This window comes from Bufo gargarizans, chromosome 4 (genome assembly GCF_014858855.1).
Source record: "Bufo gargarizans isolate SCDJY-AF-19 chromosome 4, ASM1485885v1, whole genome shotgun sequence".
Classification (NCBI taxonomy): domain Eukaryota; kingdom Metazoa; phylum Chordata; class Amphibia; order Anura; family Bufonidae; genus Bufo; species Bufo gargarizans.
Window position 1 is genome coordinate 443,240,019 of NC_058083.1, and position 23,067 is coordinate 443,263,085.

A 23,067-nucleotide genomic window follows, 5' to 3' on the forward strand; every position below is an offset into this window, starting at 1 on the left:
GCTTGACCTCCTCGTTGTAGTCCTTCTTATAGCGGTCCCTCATTGACCGCCACCGCACCAAGATTGTAGTCCCTGTCCACAAGAAAAAATTATAATAATTAATATCATAATATTTTTTTTCAGACATCAAAAATGGTTTATAATTAGTTTGAACCTGCCACAACAACAATAAAAAAATGATTGATGTTCACTATAGGTAGCAGAGACCAACTTCAACCAGACACAAAACTAATTTTGAATGAAAGGTACACATGTGCATTATACTACTGTATACTTACAGCACTCCTCCCATTGACTCTCATTGAGGTCGTCCCAATTAGGCACTAATACTTCGCATATCTCAAGCCAGAGGAGCCGGGTAGCAGGATGGTCTGCATGGCGGCGGTCCGTGTGGTCCCACAGTGGTGGTCTGTTCTCCACCATCTGGATGAGGAATTTATTGTCAATAATACAACTGCCAAATTCCTCCTCATCCGTTCTGGTGGAGCCTCTGGAACCCTAAAAATATAAAATAAATAAATAAAATGTATTATACCTCATGTTTGACAGATTTGCAATTAAAAATACTCATTGAGGAAATACTCACACGAACACGACCGCCGCGGGCTGTTCGTGTGAGTAATAGAAAGCGGCCTGTAATAGAAATAAAAATAATAAAAAAAAATAGAGAAATATACAAATCATAATATTGAGCCAAAAAAAAAAGAATATATTAAAAATTTACCACTTGCTGTCCTTCACCACCGACTTCCTCCTCTCCAGCGGTCTCTGGGCCGGGAGGCCTCTCCTCCACAGATGATGATTGTGAAATAAAAAAAATGAAGTATTTATAATGCGTTCAAAATGTTATAATGCAGAATGCTTCCCAAAAATTTTTACCGTATCATGTCTACGACGACGTCTTGAAGGAGAGGTCCCGGCCTCAGTAGAAGATGATGAGCCTGTAGAAAAAAGAAATATTAAATTAGATTTGAACTATTATTAATACATAAAACCCACACAAATAATACTTACTTGACATTCTTCTTGAAAATTTCTTAAATCTTCAACCAACTGGGATTCACTTTTTCTTGCGAGCTGGTCAAAAAAAATTTGTTTGAAAATTAGTTTTTTGTAATATTTTTTGGACTGCATGAGAAAAAAACAAAAAAAGGCGAGTTAACATGTTGTAGGAGTACTACCCCTAGCATCCCCTATTTACTTGCACCACATGTAGTGCCATGCAAAACTACATAGGCACTGCATGTGGTGCAAGTACATAGTGGTTGCTAGGGGTGGTAGTCATCAGGACTACTACCCCTAGCATCCACTATGCACTTGCACCACATGCATTGCCCATACAAAACTACATAGGCACCGCATGTGGTGCAAGTACATAGTGGATTCTTATGGAGAAAAACTCCGGATCCGTCATTCCGGCAAGTCTTCAGTTTTTTTCGCCGGAGAAAAAAACTTAGCATGCTACGGTATTCTTTTTTGCCTGATCAGTCAAAATTACTGAACTGAAGACATCCTGATGCATCCTGAACGGATTACTCTCCATTCAGAATGCATGGGCATATGATGGATCAGTTGTTTTCCGGCATAGAGCCCTTTTGACTGAACTCTATGCCGGAAAACAAAAACGCAAGTGTGAAAGTACCCTAACATAACCAGAATACCCCTTTATTCACTTCCAGTCCAGGCCATTTACCCCATTCCTGACCAAGCCTAATTTTGCAAATCTGACATATCTCACTTTATGTGGTAATAACTTTGGAACGCTTTTACTTATCCAAGCCATTCAGAGATTGTTTTATCGTGACAGATTGTACTTCCTGTTATTGGTAAATTTGCATAAATGTTTTACCTTTATTTGCAAGTCCAAAATTTATCAAACTTTTGGAAAAATTAACTATTTTCTAAATTCGAATTTCTCTGCTTTTAAGACAGATAGTGATACCATTTTAGTAATGTAATTTTATTATTTTTAGGACGTTAGAAGGTTTAGAATTTTAGGAGCCATTTTTAAAATTTTCAAGAAAATTGTTTAGAGACCAATTCAGTTCTGAAGTCACTTTCAGGAACTGACATGAATTATCCCATTTTAGAAACTACACCTTTCAAGCTAATCAAAACAGATTTTTAGAAATGTTATTAACTCTTTAGGCATTCCTCAGGAATTAGGCTAGGTCTACACGACGACATTTGTTGCGCGACAAAAAGTCGCGCGACAGATAGGGCGCAACAGTTGTCGCGCGACATTTTGTTGCACCAATGTCGCGCGACAATTTTTATAATGGCAGTCTATGGTGTCGCACTGCAACATGCGACATGTTGCGACTGCGACGCGACAGTCGCAGAAAAATCCATCTTGAATGGATTTTCTGCGACTGTTGCGTCGCAGTCGCAGCATGTTGCATGTTGCAGTGCGACACCATAGACTGCCATTATAAAAATTGTCGCGCGACATTGGTGCAACAAAATGTCACGCGACAAATGTCGTCGTGTAGACCTAGCCTTAAAGTGAAATGGAGGTGAAATTTCAAAAATAAGTGGTTAATATGTGGATAATATGTGGTCGCAAACTGCTATATGGACACATGGCAGCGCTCAAAAGGCAAGGACCTCAATTTAGTTTTTGATTTGCAGATTTTGCTGGAGTGGTTTACGGGCATTTGAAGAGGAAACCCCTAAAAAGTGACCACATTTTGGAAACTACACCACCCAAGGAATTTTTAAGGTGTGTAGTCATTTTTTTTACACCGTTCACCTGATGGGATAGATCATGTGATATTTTTATAGATCCAGTCGTTATGGACGTGGCAATACTAAATAGACGTGGCAATACTAAATATATCTATTTTTAATTTTTTTCCCTATTTTTAACACTTTTTAAATTACTTAATTGGGGGTAAGGATGCTTTTTTACATGTAAAACTTAATTTTTTTATATTTATAAACCTTTTCTTATTTTTATTTTTTATTTTACACTTTGTGTCCCTCATAATGTCATCCTGGACTCCCCCGGAGTCGCTTGGGCCAGAACAGGAATCGGCATATCGCTTTCTTTCTGTTTACAAAGCGTTCATTCAGCAATGAGAAGGCAGGGACACTGAGGAACGGTTCCTGCCTTCTCTATGGGGTGCCCTGCTGTCACTGACAGTGGGCTCCGCTCTCAGCAGCTGAACGATTAGCATGCAGCTGCGATCTCTGAATGGACATTCTAAAACGTCCATTCAGAGATAAATCACGACCCCCCAGGACTTTTATAGTCTATGGGCGGTCGGGAAGTGAAATTAGAAGTGTGAGATATTTCTAGTATCTACCCCTGATATTTCTTTGTGTGGTATAATGTATATCACAATTATTTCTCTTACATAGAGATGGATGGCATGTCTATATGTGATGTTCAGTGACTGCACAGTTAAGGGATTGAGGGGATGCATATTAAGTGCATCATAGGCCCAGTGCTGTTTATCCAACTTGGACGCCATCCCTCCATTTTCCCCTGACCACTACCCCATCTTTATATACAGTACACAAGTACACAGACACAGATATATTTACACAGACATTATACACAGTTTATACACAGACAGATACAGTGGATATAAAAGTCCACAAACTCCTGTTAATGTCCTTGGTTGAACTTGATGGACCTTTGTCTTTTTTCAACCGTATTAACTATGTAATACTATGTAAAATTTCAGGAAAGACCAACTAGAGCAGCTGAACTTTATTTGAGGTTAATCAGAGGCACTTTAAATGATGACAGGTGTATGCTGACTCCTATTTAACATGATTTTGAAAGTGATTGCTTAATTCTGAACACAGCTACATCCCCAGTTATAAGAGGGTGTGCACACTTATGCAACCACATTATTATTATTATTATTATTTTTGTTTGTTTTCTTCCCTCCCCCTTTTTTCAACGTTTTTTAAATTGAGTTATACAGTTTATAGGTCACATTAAAGGTGGAAAAACTTCTGAAATGATTTATCTTTGTCTCATTTTTTTTACATCACAGAAACCGGACATTTTAACAGGGGTGTGTAGACTTTTTATATCTACTGTATGTATGTATGTATGTGTATATATATATATATATATATATATATATACATATATATATACACACACACACACACACAAAACACACACAGTTAGATACTTATAGACCTGTTGGGGGTTAATTTGGAGCAGAGGAAGGAGGAGAAGATGATCTGTGGCAGATTTTCATTGCTTCTTGTCCGTGTCACAAGTCATCATTCACTTCCTGTGCCCAGATGCAAACAGACTGAAGAATTGGAGCTGGGTAGTGGAGCAGATGTGCTACAAAGATAAATATAGACAGACTCTGCACTAATATGAGTTCTATTAAGATTGTGGGTAGTTTTGGCAACCATGGGCCCTCCCAGGAGACGGAGCCCTGGACCGCTGCCCTAAACAATGACATTATAAGTCACTATTATGTGGGACAATTTTTGTGGGGTTTTGTTTGTATTGTTTACTTCTTGATAAGGTGTAGCAAGAATTGCATAGTACAGTGATAGCCAGATAAAACTATGTGATGTTGAATACTTTTGTAATACTTTACTTTTATAGGATAACCAGGAAAAATATTACAAGCTTTCAGAGCACAAAGGCTCCTTCTTCAGGCAAACATACAAATTGAAGACTGAGAAACAGGCACAACATTTAGGAGATGTTATAACAAAGCGTGTACTTGGGAAGATGCATAATTAAGATAGGGCAGAGAAATAAGTGGACAAGGGCAGTGGAGACGAGTATTCAGATTAGGGATTGGGAGTTGAACTGAGGGAGGTATGAATTTTGTCTAAATAATGGCTCATAAAGCCAGGTGTTAGATTCAGTACTTGGGTCAATGCCTGAATTGTAGTCATTATTTTAAATTCTCAAGTTTTCCTGTCTCTACTATTCACATGAGAAAGTATCTGTGATGTTATAGGTCTGTTGGGTGTCCTGTCAATACAACTTTTTTTTTTTCCATCATGTATAACAAAACCAAATCGAGCCATTATGTATCCCCATTAACATGTATAAGGACGGAACAAAACAGAATGCCTCTTAAAAAGACTTTTGTTTTGCATCCTGTCCTAAAATTCTGTTATATTTTGTTATAACTCTATTATAACAGAACCTATAATGGAATTCCGTAACGCCAATGGGAACCCGCTCTTACAATAATCCACATGCATACTTGGCACCCTCCATAAGAAAAAGCACTCACTGAACAGTTTGATGCTACCACCAGGGGAACATTTTATGGAAAATCACTGATTGAATGTTTAAGGCTATCACCAAAAACAGTGGAAAAAAATGTGAAAAAATTGATCTATGGCACACAAGGACTTATGTATTAAAGATGAGCAAACCTACCGAGGTTCGGTTCAGGTCTGCCAAATTTTTGAAAATGTTCGGTTTTAACCCGGATTGATTTGGGTCTAACCAGATTTGCTCCAGTTGCCTTGGAAATTTGTATTAAAACACTCTCTATTTTCCTACTACTCAGTATTTTTAGGAAAGCATGTTATATCTCTTCATTCATTTTGTATGAATTTTTGCCCCCCCCCCCCCCAGCTCTTGAATGCAATAACAGCAAAAGTAAATGATGTCTGAGTGACACTAACACACATAGCTATGGGTAAATGCATTTGATGCCATTAATGAACAATGCATTTAAAAACACACTGCACCATGGCATATTATAATTTTTCCATCTTCCAAAGCTTCCAGAAATTGCCCATTATCAGGGGCAGATGGTGTCCAAAAAATATTCCTTGATGGGGTCAGAATGCCTCCTCATACAAGTTTTAACACAAGTGCTTATTGTCAGGAGAAAAAGCGTCTCTTTGTGAACAAGCCTATAAAAATTCCCCCTTTTAAATTGGGAGCAGCAGCAGTACAGTGTGCATATGGAAATGGTAGGGTCAGCAGAAGCAGCATAACATGGGAATTCAAGGCAGTAGATTGTCTGTCTATCTGTGGAATTAGTAGTAGTAGTGGTAGTAGTGGCAGATGTGTAGCGTTAATAGGTGTGGCAGGAGGGGATTAGCAGTGAGGAGTAGCAGCTGAGGCAGTGGCAGCAGCAGAAGCTGTATGGTACATGTTGGCAGGCAAGCAGCAGCATGATGGAGGCTGCAGCAGCTGTACAGAACATGTTGGTAGGCAGGCAGCAGCAGTGGCATGATAGAGGCGGGCACAACAGCAGCAGCTTTGGGAACATGATTGTAGGCAGGCAACATCTGAGGCATGATGACGGCAGTGGCACAATGTAGGCAGCATCAGCAGCCTTATGAAACATGATGGTAGGCAGACCGAGGCAGAGGCTTGATGGCAGCAGTGGCATTAAGGAGGCAGCCAAAGCAGCTGTTTGGAACATGATGGCAGGAAGGCAGGCAGACAGCAATAGTGGAAAGATGGTGCGCCAGATCTGTTCATTGGCCTTAGCCAGAGTAGTAAGAAAATCCTCCTTAATACAGGTTTGGTTTACTTTGACAAAAGTGATGTTGGATGTCACTACACCCCTCGTGGCACTGAAAACACTCTACAAGATGACACTGCAGGTTGGACAAGAAACAGAGTATACTGTGCCAGTTCGAGCCACTGTTCAAGTCTGCCTGCCCAGAAAGTCATGAAGTCAGGGAGCAGGGTTTGCACTGGAGACAGGCCGGAGTGTAGGTAGCCGGAACCTGATTGCTAAGGCAGGAGTTCTCGACTTGATGACTGGCCTCACCCTGGCGTGGCACATGAAAAAACTGCTCCATCATGTTGAGGAGACTGAAATGGCTGCTGCTGCTGTGGTTTCTGATGCTTGTGGTGGAGAGAGGTGGATAACTCTGCAGGGGGCGGAGAATGTGATGTACAGACAATGCTTATTTTAATAGTATAAATTTACATGCAAACTGTTGAAGCCATCTGGAATATACATAGTAAAGGGGTTGTCTCACTTCAGCAAATGGCATTTATCATGTACAGAAAGTTAATACAAAACACTTACTAATTGTCACGGCTGAGGATGGGGAAAACCCTCAGCCGTGCGGTATCAGCAGATGGATGGTCAGAGCATGGCCAGGACAGGAATAAGGGATAAGGTCACCTCCTACACGTCCCTAATTCTGACCCTGTCTCCTATCCGTATGAGCCAACCCTGAAGGTAGGAGGGCTCATACTCCGGAACCTGATATTCATGCTCGCCCTCAGGGTGGCCCTGAACTAGGAGCAGGGTAAGACAACCCGTTCCTCCTAGACACGGAGGAACAGGAGTCTCACTGGCCAAGCTACATAGAAAGGGAAACATACATATGCCAATGACAGGTAAGTGAAACTAGTACCACACTTACCTGCCACAGACACACAACCCGGAACCCATGTACAAGTGCTGCTGTCCACAGCAACACAAAGGACACAGCACACACCAGACATCCCACAGGGACCCAGGAAACCATATGCTGCAATAACACAAGACCAAACAACCTTCAAAACACCAAACATAAAGTTTATGACCACCAGGGTGGCCCTCACTGGCAGATGGTAAATAACCAGGAGGATGTCTCCAGCAAGCATGGCTGAATAACCCCCACTGACTACTGCTATTCACTGAGGCTTTATAGGGCCAAGTAGCCACACCCACAGTGAGACACACCCAGTGCACACACACACACTAGGAAGAAAGTTAACCCTTCCAACACCAGGGAAGGGAAGACATCAACTTAAAGGGGAAGTGCACACAACACATGTAACACCCCGTGCACACCGATAAAAGGCACACCTGTATAGAGAGGTTGCCAGATGCAACCGCATGCCTATTGCAGCAAGCTGCCTAGCACCGCTCAGGCTGCCACATACACAATGTTGCCAGCAGCAACCACAGGTGAGGCAACATACTATAGCCCTCACCTGTGATTGACAACAACACCAAGACCGCAGGCAACTGCATACGGTTACAGACCGCAAGCAACTGCATACGGTTACAGGAGTCACGACCATGACCAAGGGTCGTGACACTAATGTATTGTGATTGCCCATATTTCCTCCTTTGCAGGCCGGATTCATTTTTCCATCACATTATACATTGCTCCTTTCCATGGTTACGACCACCCTGCAGTCTAGCACATTATAAAAAGAAACATCAGCCTATGTGAGCTCCCATGGTCCCGACTACCAGAGAGGCTGGAACTTTTTCCTATATTATACAAGCACGGCTGTAACCATGGAAACAAGCAGTGTATAATGCAATGGAAAAATGAATCCAGCAATATTGATAATAACAATACATTAGTAAGTGGCTTTTTATTAACTTTCTCTACATGATAAATGCCACTTGCTGAAGTGACACAACTCCTTTAAAGTCACTGTCATTATGAGCTGTTCATTGAGTATGCTAATCAATAGTGAAGGAAGAGGGGTAAAAATCGAAATATTGACCTCGTTTCCATTTTTACATGGCTCTTTTAACCTCAGTAGTGGGCAGATGCACCTGTCTACTCCAATGATATAGTGCTGAGGTCTATTACAGGCATGCACACAAATGTATTTTCTTTCCATGTCCGTTCTGTTTTTTTTGGTTTTTTTTTGCAGCCCGTATGCTGAAACAATTATTTCAATGGGTCCGCAAATACACCCTGTGCATTCAGTTTCTGTATGTCTATATGTCTGTTTTGCAAAAAAACAGGACATATTCTATTATTGTACACAATACGGACAAGGATAGGACTGTTCTGTTAGGGGCCATTTTTGCAGATCTGTGTTTTGTGGACCGCAAAATACATATGGTTGTGAGCCCTTAGACTACTTTTCCATATATGGTCACTAAAAAAACCCTGATATTTTTCATGTCAAAGCGACATATGTTTCCAAGACTACCAGCAAGATTACTGTCATGACCCTGGCATATAATCTAACGTTTGTCACAGTAAATAAAACACTAAAGCAACATGCACGCAAGCATTTTGAAGACTTTCATTTGTTCTATTATTTGACAAATGTTCCGATTTGATGATGCAGTATTCTTGTTTCATGAGTAAGAAAGAAGAAATTACTGTGTTTTAAAACAAGTATAACCAACCAGCACACCCCATCAGTGGCGGATTCTAATTGGGGCATGTGGGTCGGCAGCCCCGGGCCCAGGGTGAGTGAAGGGCCCATCGCCCATTTGCCATCCCAAAGGCGCCATTTTGCACCACCACCAGACTACAGTAATTAAGTGACAAAAATATATCTGCAGCAGCAACGCACAGCCAGCGCTTCACTTACACACGCCGCCTGCAGCAGACAGTAACAGCCGGTTGGCTTGCCTGGTCCCGCCCCCGTCAGCGCCGCAGTGAAAGGCTGTAAAAATGAAGCAGGGTGGAATACAGGGTGCTGATGAGAGGAGGGGGGCACGTGACTCAGTCAGTCACTCACTGTAGCTCCGCCTTCTCCGGCACAGAAGGAGGACTGCGGTGCTTTATTCTTGCCACTGCCGATGTGCCCGCCCTCAGTCTTCTCAGAGCCACCACTAGCGCCAGCGCCTGGAGTCAGGACAGCCTGGCTGGGTCTGTGAGAAAGCACCAAGGGGGACCTGCTTTGTCAGAGTTCCAGTATTCTAGTGAGCAGGCGCAGCAGCAGCCAAAGCTAGTAAATTTTAGTGAATGGTGATGGCCTGGGCAGCAGCCAGCAGGGCAGTGGGATGGGACTGTGGGCTGTGTCTGTGAGTGAGAGGCAGAACAGCAGTGGCAAAGAGAGACTGAGGCCAGCAGCAGCCATTTTAGTCAGATTTCAGCCACTCTGCAGCTTTGGCTCTAATCTGACTGAATTGGCTGCTGGTGCCTGGCCTCTGCTCTGCCTCTTTTTTCACAGGTGCCACTGCCAATCAAATCAAAAGTGTGTTTGACTATAAAAATTTTGGATTATTACGCCAAGTGTTTGATATTAAAATGGTGGATTACAATTGATCCTTCTCTTTACAGGCGCCTAGCCAAGCACATCAAGTTTTTGTATGATACAGGTATTAATAAGCCACAATTTTGATGTTCAAACACTTGGTGTGCTGGGCTGGGCACATGTAAGGAGAAGGATCAATAGTAATCCACCATTTTGATGTTCAAACACTTGGTGTGCTGGGCTGGGCACTAGGGATGAGCAAACTTCTGTTTTCAAGTTCGGCGTATAAGGTTTGGGTTATTTAAGAATTCCGTTATGGATTCCGCTACAACGGACCCTAAGTTATGGTTCCTGTTTGCAGAATCCATAACGGAATTCTTAGATAACCCATACGTTATATACCAAACTTGAAAACAGAAGTTCGCTCAACACTACTGGGCACCTGTGAGGAGAGAGAAAGAGCAGTGGCATAGAGACACTGGCCAGCAGAACCGAGCCAAAGCTCCAGAGTGGTTCCTCCTCAAATATAGACATTACTAATCCACCATCATGTTATATTTATTCTACAGATCTGCTTATTCCACTATCATTACATCCTGTGAATTCCAGCATCTCACAGAAGCAAAAAACACAAGGGCAGGCAGTCCTACAAGACAACGGTAGGCAGTCCTACAAGAGGATCACAAGCCATTGATTTAGACGGTAAGAAGCTGTGTCTATGCAAACTGTTTGGTAGGCAGGTCACTGGTGAGAGATTCCCTTTAGAGGGGTTGGCCACTTTCTGGTAATTGTTGACCAATGTGTTTCTGAGATGATATGACACTTACTAATAGTCCTTGGTGAAATTCTGTGCCATTTTCTATATTTCATAAGATTTGCTCCCTTGTTTACAAAGTATCTTGTGCTGTCCACACAGAGGTCCTGTCCATAAGATGGCCACTGATGGAGGACATGTGACCAGGAAAATCACCTCCATGTGATGTCTCCTCTATTCAAAGCCACTGCATCTGTCATCTGTACTTGTTCTGTTGGGAGTTTAGTACAGGTGCAGTGCGTTTGAATGGAGGAGCCTTCAAATGGAGGTGATTTCCCTGGTCACAGGACCATCAGCTGCTATTTTATTGACAGGACCTCTGTGGAAATAAGGGAGCATACTTGATAAAATATAGAAAATGGTGCAGAATTTCAACGAGGACTATATTAAGTGCTATATAATGATCTCACAAACACATTGATATTCTATTAAATCGAAGTTCTTTGAAGCATACAGGATGACCGGACTCTTGTCCGGTCATTCTGATGCAATTAACCAGATGGCATCAGTGTGAATGCTTGGGGCACATTCACACTGATACCTCTGGTTTTGGTGACATTTTTCCCATCCATGTGGCCTATATGGGGATATATGAGGAAATACTATATATATAAAAAAAGGGACATATAAGGGGGCACACACACACACATATATATATATATATATATATATATATAAAGGGACATATAAGGGGGCACATATTCCCCACAGGGGCCACAATTAGCCCCTGTGGATTACTAAGGGCAGATGTGCGCAGATGCTGGGCACATCTGCGCACATCATCCTATAATGTGGCTGTTAATGCATGCATATATATTATACATGCATGCACGTGTTTGTATCTATATATATATATATATATATATATATATATACGTTTCAACCCTTCCTCAACACACTCCCATTTCTTCTTGTTGCATGTTGAAACTCTACTTGGAACCATGTTAAGATCCAGCCAGGCTAAATATGATTTTTTGCCATTTTTCACGTGGTCTTAAACTTTTGATCAGGACTGTATGTTCTTATTTCTTCATCAAAATGGCCTCACGCAAACCTTTTTTCAACACTGAGATAATTCTGAGATATATTTATGTATCATGGTTTCAAACTGCAGGTGAGAGATCCTTCTCAAAATTAAAACTGATGCAAAATGAGCAAAGGAGTCAAATGGGACAAGAAAGACTCAATAATCTCTCTTTAATGAGCATTGAACATGAGCTATTAAGAAGTTTAGACCTATCAGAAATCATCAATGATTTCAGCTACCGAAAGTCTTGAAGGAAAATTCTTTAAGAAGTTTAAGATGTTAACTTCCTTTTACAGAGACCGATCATTAGGCCTGGTTCATATTTCAGTCTGTTGGTCTGTGATGTCAATTGGTAACTATGAGCCAAAACCAGGCGTGAGTCACAAAATAGGTGCGAATATAGAAATTTTACCTTATCTTTGTGTAGGCCTCACTTATGATTTTGGCTCACATTCACTGATGAAAATCAATGACCAAATGACAGAACTGTGAACTAGGCCTAAGGCCTCATGCACACGACTGTGCCGTTTGTTTGCGGTCGGCAAACCGCGGATCCTCAAAAAACAGAAGCCGCCCGTGTTGCCCACCACAATTTGCAAAACGGGTGCCCTCATGGTGTCATATTCCACCACTAACCAAAATTGAAACACACAAAGAGACTTAGACTTTGTCAAATTAAATAATAAGATATTTTATTTATATCATTTTAACATTTGTTTTGGTATATTAGACAATCAAAATATTTAAATCATAAGAATTCATTAAATCCAAGACCTTGTCTAAGACCCAAACTAGTCCGCTCAAGGAGCAACTATTACCCTATCGCCATCAGCAACAGCCAGATGGCTAAACCCCCATAGCCAAATCTATTAAATTTTGTAAACCGACATAAAAAATGTCAAAACCTATTCCCGACCAAGAACTCTTATAAGAATTATAGAGCCCAGGGAGAAATCCCTCCAATTCAGAATGCCTATAAGTAAAACCATTAAAACAGATCATGACTTTTTCGAGGTGTTTGTTAATTCTCTTTTTTATTTTTTCTAGGAAACGCATATGAGTAGATTGCCATTCCCATTTTGAAATTATGTCCGAAAATGCCAACATAGCAGACGGCAGAATCATTTGAAGAGCTCTCATCTTATAGGTATAGTCTTCCATTAAAATATGAGTCTTAATAATGCCCAAATTACTACCGTCTAAATATATAATTAATACATTTGGAGCAGGCCATATTTTCTTAATTTGATAACACACATTAACCACATCTCACAGTCTAATGTTAGGAATACCTTTCCAGAATATGTTTATGTCCTTACCAAAACCGAGGTTATCAGATTTAAACCTCAACCTCGAACGGTTACAGGCTTCGGAAACCAAATCAGACCCCACAATCCAAATGTTCTTGGTATCTGAGACAAAGCATTAGTTTTTTTTTAAGTAATTCTGGCCTTATATAAAGTTTGAATCTGTCAGAATTCCATCTGCCCAATTTCTTTATTATGTTAGCTTGGAGACCAATATTACTCGCATAGGTCGCCACAAATATACGGAAAGAATGAGATGATAACTTTACATAACTTAATTTGAAATGGGACTTACATTTTTCCAACATGTAATTAAATTGATATCTGGTTAAAGGGGAGTGGTCAACATGCATGAATAATGGACCAATTGAATTAGAACGAAAAGTTAACCACTTTTTTTAGGCCAAAACTGGGCAAATATCCGTATTTAGAATTTTATTTAGTGACACCCACGTACCTAGACCTAGTTTTGGATTTCTTTATAAAAATACAGACCTTACTGTTGAAAATTTTTACATCAGATAAGTACAAAGGTGGATCTGAATTTCTTTTTTCAGCTGCAAATTCAGAAATTCTATGTGCACCGAAAAAGGCCACTATTAATGCAGTGCTAAAAAGCAAAGACTCATAAAGAGATGAACACAAATCAGGTAATTCGTTTACAAATTTAGTAAGATAAACAGGACATAAAGGTGTAGTTCTTTCTTTAACTGATGCCAACTTGTCAGCTCCCTTAATAAATTGTTTAACACAAAAATTATTAGAGATCGGAGTTACATTAAAACATTTTTGAAAGTAAGACACGCCTGTCAAGATTTTTGGACATAATCTTCCTGTCTTACCTGATTTAATGAGGTCTAACACAAAATGGATACAAGAGGAGGGAATAGAATCCCAAGTATCATAATTATTGACTCTGCAAAAAGTCGCACAAAATTTCCAAGCTGACAAATACGCTGCCCAAAAATCAAAATGGAATTATCTCCCATAACTGCGGTGGACATTGGATTCCCTCCGAATCTGCATCCGGTATTAGCTTCCTGAATATCTGGAATTCCTGCCGAGATAAAGAGTCGGCAATTACATTTTGTTTACCTTCCACGTATTTAGCCTTGAGCCAAATATTGTTTTCCAAGCATAATAAGACTATAAATCTTAACGTCTTATAAATCTTAATGATTTTGCAGACAGACTTATTATCAGACAATAGGAGTACACGTTTATTTCTAAAGGAATCTTTCCAGATATTCAAAGAAACTAAGACCAGGAACAATTCCAGAAAATTAATATTCTTCATAAACGATTTATCCTTCCATGACCTAGGCCAAGATTCTGCAGACCATTGTTTATTGAAAAATGCTCCGTATCCGACTAAAGCAGCAGCATCAGTGAATAACCTCAATGAATCTGAATCGACAAAATCTTCTTGCCAAACAGAACATCCATTAAAATTCTAAAAAAAATGAATCCAGATACGAATATCTTCCTTTAAAGCTGCCGTAATCCTGATATGATCATGCGCTTTTTTCTTTCCTGCAATGAATGCATAAAGACGCTTAGAGAACACCCTACCTAAAGGAATGACTCTAGAGATGAAATTCAGAGATCCCAAAACTGACTGTAATATCTTCACAGTGGTCTTTTTACATTGTAACAAAAATTTTACATTTTTTAATGAGGAGTTAATTTTTTCTTCAGGAATCTTAAACAACATGTTAACCGAATCAATTTCAATGCCCAGGAATTTTATAAAGGTAGTTGGATAAACCCTTTTTTTACCTCTGCTAAAGGAACATTGAAGTACGAAGCTATAAATCTAAATGTCTTTAATAAATTGGCACAATCATCAGACTGGGCATTTCCAATGAATAAAAAATCGTCCAAATAATGTATGGTATAACCTCCTTTATAATGAGTCTCAAGCATCCATTGCAGGAAAGTAGAAAAAGCCTTGAAATATTGGCAAGATAATGAAAAGCCTATGGGTAATGCCATGTCATAAAAATATTGACCATCCAAATAAAACCCTAAAGAATTATAACCAGACGGATTAATTGGGAGTAATCTAAATGCTGATTTGGTGTCCACTTTGGCTAATAACGCTTTTGGTCCTGCTTTCCTTAAAAAATGCAAAGCCTTATCAATGGAATCATTAAGGGAATAATTAAATGGATAAGATAAATTATGAATTAAGCGGTAGCTACCTGACTCCTTTTTGGGAACAAAACCAAGAGGGGAAATTCTAAAAATTCTTGAAAGGGGAAGGGGGGGGGGGGGGGGAGAGAAAGGGCCTGCAATTCTATGTTCTGCAATTTCATTGTAGATTTTTTCCAAAACCTTATTATTATTAATAAAAACATAAAACACATTTTTAACTAAAACACAACCATGCCCTTTAAATTCCGGCACATAGAAGCCAGAAGAAAAACCTTCAATTAGTAGAAGGGCCTTCTACCTGTCTGGAAAGAATTTTATACATTGAATTAATCTTTCCAGATTCAGAGGAGTCACTTGTTTTATTTCCTTCTTTATTATTAACATTCTTCTTGAAGCATTTAAATGAGTGGTGAGTACCTGCACAGAATGAGCATTTATGCCTATATTTGCAATTACTTTGCCATTTACAGGAGGATTCGTTATAGGCAAAACAGAATGCTTTCCTTGGAGATTGAATGCGAAAATTATGAGAGCGTTGGGGCAGCATTAGATTAAGCCATAATCCAACGTCTTTGAAGCCCCAACGAAGGTCAGGGTAAACCGCTAGTTTAAGCCTCCAAAACTGATTCTAAATGATGGAAAAGACCGCTACAAAGAGACGAGTGTTTTTCTCCTAAAACTGCAGCGAATATACAAAAAGCCTGAATCCAGGCAAAAATGCTCTTCTGGGTGCTCACTTTCTTTTTATCATCTTCTTCTTTTTTATCTTTGACAGATGGTAAAAGAGTTAATAAATCTATGTATTCACGATTCCATATTTTTCTTTTGTACTTGCGGATAAATGGAAACCTAATGGGGACATTTCACAAGGTAAAGTTTCTTTTGAAAGAAATATCCTTAATTCCATTATTCCAGTACAAGGGAAAAAACATTTGCCATCCTATGTTGATCTGAATTAAATTTACCCTCAGGAGCAATCATTTCAACGGGGGGGAGGGGGGGGGGGGAACCAAGGTGTATCTAACCCCTGCATATTATCTCTTTGCTCTAAAAAGGATAAAAATTCCTTGAATAACTGAATATTATTATTTGGCATCAGTGTAGACTGATCCCCAGGATTAACTACAGTGGTATTTGTAGATAAATTGTTACCTTGAGAGGATTTGCTAGTTGAAGGAGTTGAATCCTCTAATTGTAAATCATGCTGTGAAATAATCACACAGGGGGCATGCGCAGATACAGTTAAACTGACAGATGATGATTGCGGTTGTTGCTTGCGATTACCATACCCTCTGCTCGCGCCAGGTGGTACAGCATTTTTTCTCTGCCTGGATCCTTTTGAATGCCAGACTGGAGAGAATTGTTGTTCCTCCTTGCGAATCCTCTTCCTCCGTGGAGAGGAATGTGGCTGCGATAATTCAGGAAGATCGACATCGATGACCTCTGCATTCCTCACTGGCTCTGCGCTCTCTATGTGAAAAGCAGCGCAGCCAGCATGAGTGAAGAGAAGGATTCCCGGCGCTTGGATCAAGCAACAAGCAGGATCGTAGCCATTCTTCACCACCTTGGGACGCGGCTCTCTCCACAAGCTGTCTCATGGGGTCCTCCATCACAGAGCTGGTCCTGATTCTTCGCTGTCAACTGCTGAATGCGCAGTGAGTAGCTGAAATCTTCTTCTCTTACAGTTGACTCGTGCCGACCGTTACCAGCAGACCAATCACGATCATCCATTATCCACAAGGTCAAGTTCAGCCTGGCACTCATTACAGGTAAGTAATAAACTTAACCCTTTCACATCCATATACCTTTGCACATACCAAAAGGGGGTGGGTGTTCCCTGACACCATGTCCCCCCTTTTGTATTCGCAAAAGGTTATCTCAATATAAAAGCCTATTCTTGTCCGCAAAGTTAGTATATTTTTTTAGCGGGGCCGCGGAACGGAGCCACAGATGCGGAAAGCACATGGAGTGCTTTCCGCATCTTTTGCGGCCCTATTGAAGTGAATGGGTCTGCATCCTGGGAGTTTTTTTCTCCCAGGCTGTTAGCTCTGCGATACGATTGGCCAGCGCTACAGCCTAGGAGAAGGAGACGCCCAGCAGAACAATGGCAGTCTCCTCCTACTATAACAAAGTCCCCGAACATACCGGGGGACATAACGGGAGAATAGAGCAGCGCCCAGGGATAATAGTAAGTGCAGTGAGATCCTTGGGCGCCGCTGTATATATCATGATACTTAGTTCACAATGTTTGGACCGATAAAAAAAGGTCCTCTTTAAGCGGTTGTTTCACTTCAGCTAATGGCATTTATCTCGTAGATGATGTTAACATGAGCCACTTACTAATGTATAGTGATGTATAGTATAGATATTGTCTGCTTTCCTGGCTTGATTCATTTTTCCATCACATTATGCACTGCTAGTTTCCATAGGTACGGCCACCCTATAATCCAGCAGCGGTGGCCATGCTTGCACACTATAGCAAAAAGTTCCAACCTCACTGGTGGCCGAGACCACATGAGTGCACCTAGGCCAGCAATCTTTCCTATACTGTGCTAGCATTACCACCACTGATGGATTACAGGGTGGTTATAATAAGCATGGAAATGAGCAGTGTTATAATGTGATGGAAAAATGTATCCAACCAGCAAAGGAAGCACTATGGACAATCACAATACATTAGTAAGTGCCTTATATTAACTTTCTCTACATGATAAATGCCACTTACTGAAGTGAGACACTGGGGTCTCATTATACACAAGGCACATTTACTTGCGCCAACCTTGCAGGCAGTTACTGGGTGGAGAGTGCACATTTGATTTTGGAATATTTTTTGTAATATTTTCAGATTCTAGATTGTTCATTTCCTGAACATGATTATGGGGGATGTTGCAAATGTATGTGGTCTGTAACAGTGTATGTCCTCTGACACTTACTATTGTATACAGTATGGAACTATTGTACATTTTCCAAACTGGTTGTACGGAAAACTGACTTAGTTGTCCCGAGCAACCAATCAGATCCCAGCTTTCATTTTTCAGATCTCCTTTGGGAAATGAAAGGTGAAATCTGATTGTTTGCTATAAGTAACCAAGTCACTTTTCCTTTTAATTTAGTTTGGATAAATCTTCCCCTGTAATAAAATAAAAAAATCCATGTAATATACCATTTTCCATTGTTATAACAACTTCAATAAAGGTTCGAAGTTTGCAAAGAATTTCATGTTGTGTAGTTATCTTTAAATATTTACTATAAATATGGGGCAGAACACTGAATGGGGGCGGGGGGGGGGGGGTCATTGATAACATTGATAAATAGAAGAAAAGGGGCCCAAGTTTAGGAAACAGCCCCAGGCCTATGATGCACTTACTCCGCCCCTGCACCCCATAGCTATTACTTAGCTTTGGTAAATATTTTTATTTCACTTTTGTCCCCCCCCCCCCCCATTTATTATTCAAATGCTGAATTAGACATTCCTACCTTTTTTTTGTGTATCAATATGTATAAAAATTGCAGGTTTAACTTTTTGGTGGGAAGAATTTTCTGTGACATACTTGTGCTGAGTGATTTGCTATACAGAATATTACATACTTTTAGGTTTGCTAACACCAGCACATCACTTGTCAGCCCAAGGTCTCTTGCTCATAAAATGAATACAGTAGTGCCAATAGGTTCATCATCATTATCATTAAGTAGCAGTGGAACATTTGCAATTTCTTTCAACCCTGAAAGACGCATAATATGGCAAGTGATGAATGTTCTAACGCTACAATAATCTACTGAAAACGGTGTCAGATATTTCTAGGTGTCACTGAGACCTGTGCTGATGGAGTGCTTGGTTATTATAGCCACAGTTTCTAGTCATTCTCTGAATAACTGAGAATTATTAAAAATTTCACTTTCACTCAATGAACTTTAATTTATTTGACTGTCTTTTACATGGTGTATAATCTATTCTAGCACTAATAATGCTGTTATTCCCGGTAGTCTTTATGTGAGGGTTTATTGGAGATAAAAATGTAAGGTACAGAGAGAGACAATAGATTTAGTTTAACATATATGAAGAGTATATTTTAGAATATTGAACACTTAGATTACTGTTTTTCAATTTGTTTAATTTAGTTTAATTACCCCTTAGCAAACAGCAGTATTCCTGGCATAGTTTTCTTTATGGCGTTCACAGTACAGGATAAATTACATGTTAGTTTTGAAGTGAGGATAATTATGGATGCAGAGATACCACATTTGAGAAGTTGATTTTATTTTTGCAATTCAAAGGCATAGGACTGAGCTGCGCCTAGGCCATGTGACTGATGGTCATGATGTCACTGTCCTAGGGTAAGCAGCAAGAAGGCCACAGCTCTCACAAGAGTGCCAGGCTTTCTCAAATAGCTTATCGGCGTGGGTCCTAGGTGTTAAAGCCTCATGACGATCGTGGCCAGCGTGATCACGTGGTCATCATGCTAGCATCCCGTCCTTTGGCAGGTTTTCTTCAATAAAGATGGGAGTGAGTAAATATTTTTGCTTTAGCCTTGGATTAACAATGAAAATCAATTTGTGTCGAAGTAATTCATTACAAATCAAATTTCTTGACGAAGTTCGGCAAAGCTGACAAATCAAATTTTTCAAAACTTTGCTTATGTCTAATTGAAATGATTTGTTAAAGAATTTTGACTGCTTTTCACTTTGGCAGCATTGCAAATTGTGTACAAAATGCTGTCCTTCTGTAGCAGTCAGCACAGAGAGATACAAATCCTGTATAGTTAGGTGACCCATTGTTTAGTTTAAGGGCCCTTTACACTGGCTGAGAATCATAAAGATAGTCACGAACAAGCCTTCATAGGAACGCCCATTAGCGATTATCTGGCGGTGTAAATCTACCGCCAATTACCAATTACGAGCAAAACATTCTGGTAATTAGGGTAATTTAAAGGGAATTTGTCATCAGAAAATTACCTATTGCTTAAATTAAGTTTTTATGTTTAAACATTTGTTTTAGAATTTCTGATGATTTGGTGTTTAAAAAAATCAAAACTGGTGCAAAGGAAAACTGGCTTAGTTAGCAATAGCAACCAATCATAGGGAGCCCTTCATTTTCCAAAGAAGCTTTGAAAAATGAAAGGTGGAATCTGATTGGTTGTTTTCATTTGCACCAGTTTTGATAACTCCCTCCCACAGTTTTTATTCTAGCCTCATAATAGACTGACACTTCCTGTTCACTATAAATCACTTTTCAGATGTCATCTCATTATCATCACTGGTAGTATTACAATGACAGGTACATTTTCTATTTTATAGTCTATTGCTGGGCTGATAACAAATGGTGATAATAATATTCAAGTAGATCAGTATTCATTTAACTCCTTAAGGACCAGGCTCATTTTCACCTTAAGGACCAGGCCTTTTTTTTCAAATCTGACCAGTGTCACTTTATGTGGTGATAACTTTAAAACGCTTTGACTTATCCAGGCCATTCTGAGATTGTTTTTTCATCACATATTGTACTTCATGACACTGAAGTAAAAAAAATTCCATTTTATTTATAAAAAAAACAAATTTGCCCAAAATTTGGAAAGATTAGCAAATTTACAAGTTTCAATTTCTCTACTTCTATAATACATAGTAATACCTACAAAATAGTTATTAATTTACATTCCCTATATGTCTACTTCAAGTTTGGATCATTTGGGGAATTACAATTTTTTGGGGGATGTTACAAAGCTTAGAAGTTTGAAAGCAAATCTTGAAATTTTTCAGATATTTAAAAACCCACTTTTTAAGGACCAGTTCAGGTCTGAAGTCACTTTGTGAGGCTTACATAATATAAAACCACCCAAAAATGACCCCATTCTAGAAACGACACCCCTCAAGGTATTCAAAACTGATTTTACAAACATTGTTAACCCTTTAGGTGTTCCACAAGAATTAATGGAATACAGAGATCCAATTTCAAAATTTCACTTTTCTGGCAGATTTTCCATTTTAATAATTTTTTACCAGTTACAAAGCAAGGGTTAACAGCCAAACAAAACTCAATATTTATAGCTCTGATTCTGTAGTTTACAGAAAAACCCCATATGTGGTCATAAACCGCTGTACGGGCACACGGCAGGGCGCAGAAGGAAAGGAATGCCATACGTTTTTTTTGTTTTACACAATAATAGCATTTTTGAAGCAAAAAAAATCATGTTTTAGTGTCTCCATATTCTGAGAGCCATAGTTTTTTCAGTTTTTGGGTGAGTATCTTAGGTAGGGTCTCATTTTTTGTGGGATGAGATGACGGTTTGAATGGCACTATTTTGGGGGGCATATGACTTTTTGATCGCTTGCTATTACACTTTTTGTGATGTAAGGTGACAAAAAATGGTTTATTTAGCACAGTTTTTATTTTTTACAGTGTTCATCTGAGGGGTTAGGTCATGTGATATTTTTATAGAGCCGGTGGATACGGACGTGGCGATACCTAATATGTACCTAGTATTTTATTTATTTATGTAAGTTTTACACAATAACAGCTTTTTTAAAACAAAAAAAAATGATGTTTTAGTGTCTCCATATTCTGAGCCATAGTATTTTAATTTTTTTGGCCGATTGTCTCAGGTAGGGGCTCATTTTTTGCGGGAGGAGGTGACGGTTAGATTGGTACTATTTTGGTGGGCAAGCGCCTTTTTGATCGCTTGATGTTGTACTTTTTGTCATGTAAGGAGGCAAAAAATGGTTTATTTAGCACAGTTTTTATTTTTTACAGTGTTGATCTGAGGGGTTAGGTCATGTGGTATGTTTATAGAGCAGGTCAATACTTTTCCCCCCTTATTTCTTACCAATTTTTTTTACTTAATTTGTGGAAAATTACATTTTTGTTTATTTTTACTTAAAACTTTAAAAAAAATTGGGGGGGAAACTTAATTTTTTCAAGTTTTTTTTCACAATTTTTTTGTCCCACTTTGGGACTTCAACATTTGGGGGTCTAATCTTTTACAATGCACTCCAATGCTTCTGTATTGGAATGCATTGGCTGTGAGTATTACTCATACAGCTTCCTGCATGTGAGATCCAGGGGGCTGGATCTCGCAGGATCGTCACCGGGAGGCAGCGCAGATGCCTACAAAAAGGCATTGCTCTGCCTTCCATGCCATCGGGTCCCCCCTACAGCCGCATGGGGACCCGATGGCAACGCTGACCGCAACCACAGCTGTAAAAGCCACAAACCGCAGGTCTGAAATGACCTGGGGTTTGCGGTGATCGCCGACACGGGGGGGGGGGGGGGTCACAGGACCAACCCGCGCCAAGCTGCTCAATGATTTGAGTTGGCACCTTGTTTCGGAAATACACATGACGTACCGGTACGTCATGTGTCCTTAAGTACCGAGACAACATGCCGTACTGGTACGTCATGTGTCCTGAACAGGTTAAAGGGCCTTTTACATGGTTGAGCGAACATAATGACCATTCACTTTGTATAATGTAGACAGCTCCTTCCCTATTTGCACAAAAAGATGTCGACGGACAATAATATTAGTTTCCGAAAGATATATCCATTCACCTGACCAGCATTTTGCTTGTTTATTGAGTAATTTGCAGCACCTTTACCCTGGTTAGTTATCAGGAACAAGCATCTATATAAAAACTTTCTTCCTGCTAATTGACCCTATCCCTGAACAGGTTAAAAGAGTCCTAACACACACTTACATATTGGGGCACATTCATTAAGACCGGTGTTTTATACACCGGTCTTAATAACCCCTATAGCTGGCAGTAGATTGCTGAAGTTATGAAGAGGCGCCGACTTCTACATAACTTCAGCTTATCCACTGCCGCTTCAAAATGTAAGCCAGCTTCCTGTCTGTCTTATATTTAGCCCATTTTCTATGTCTAAACCAGGTATAGAAAATTATGA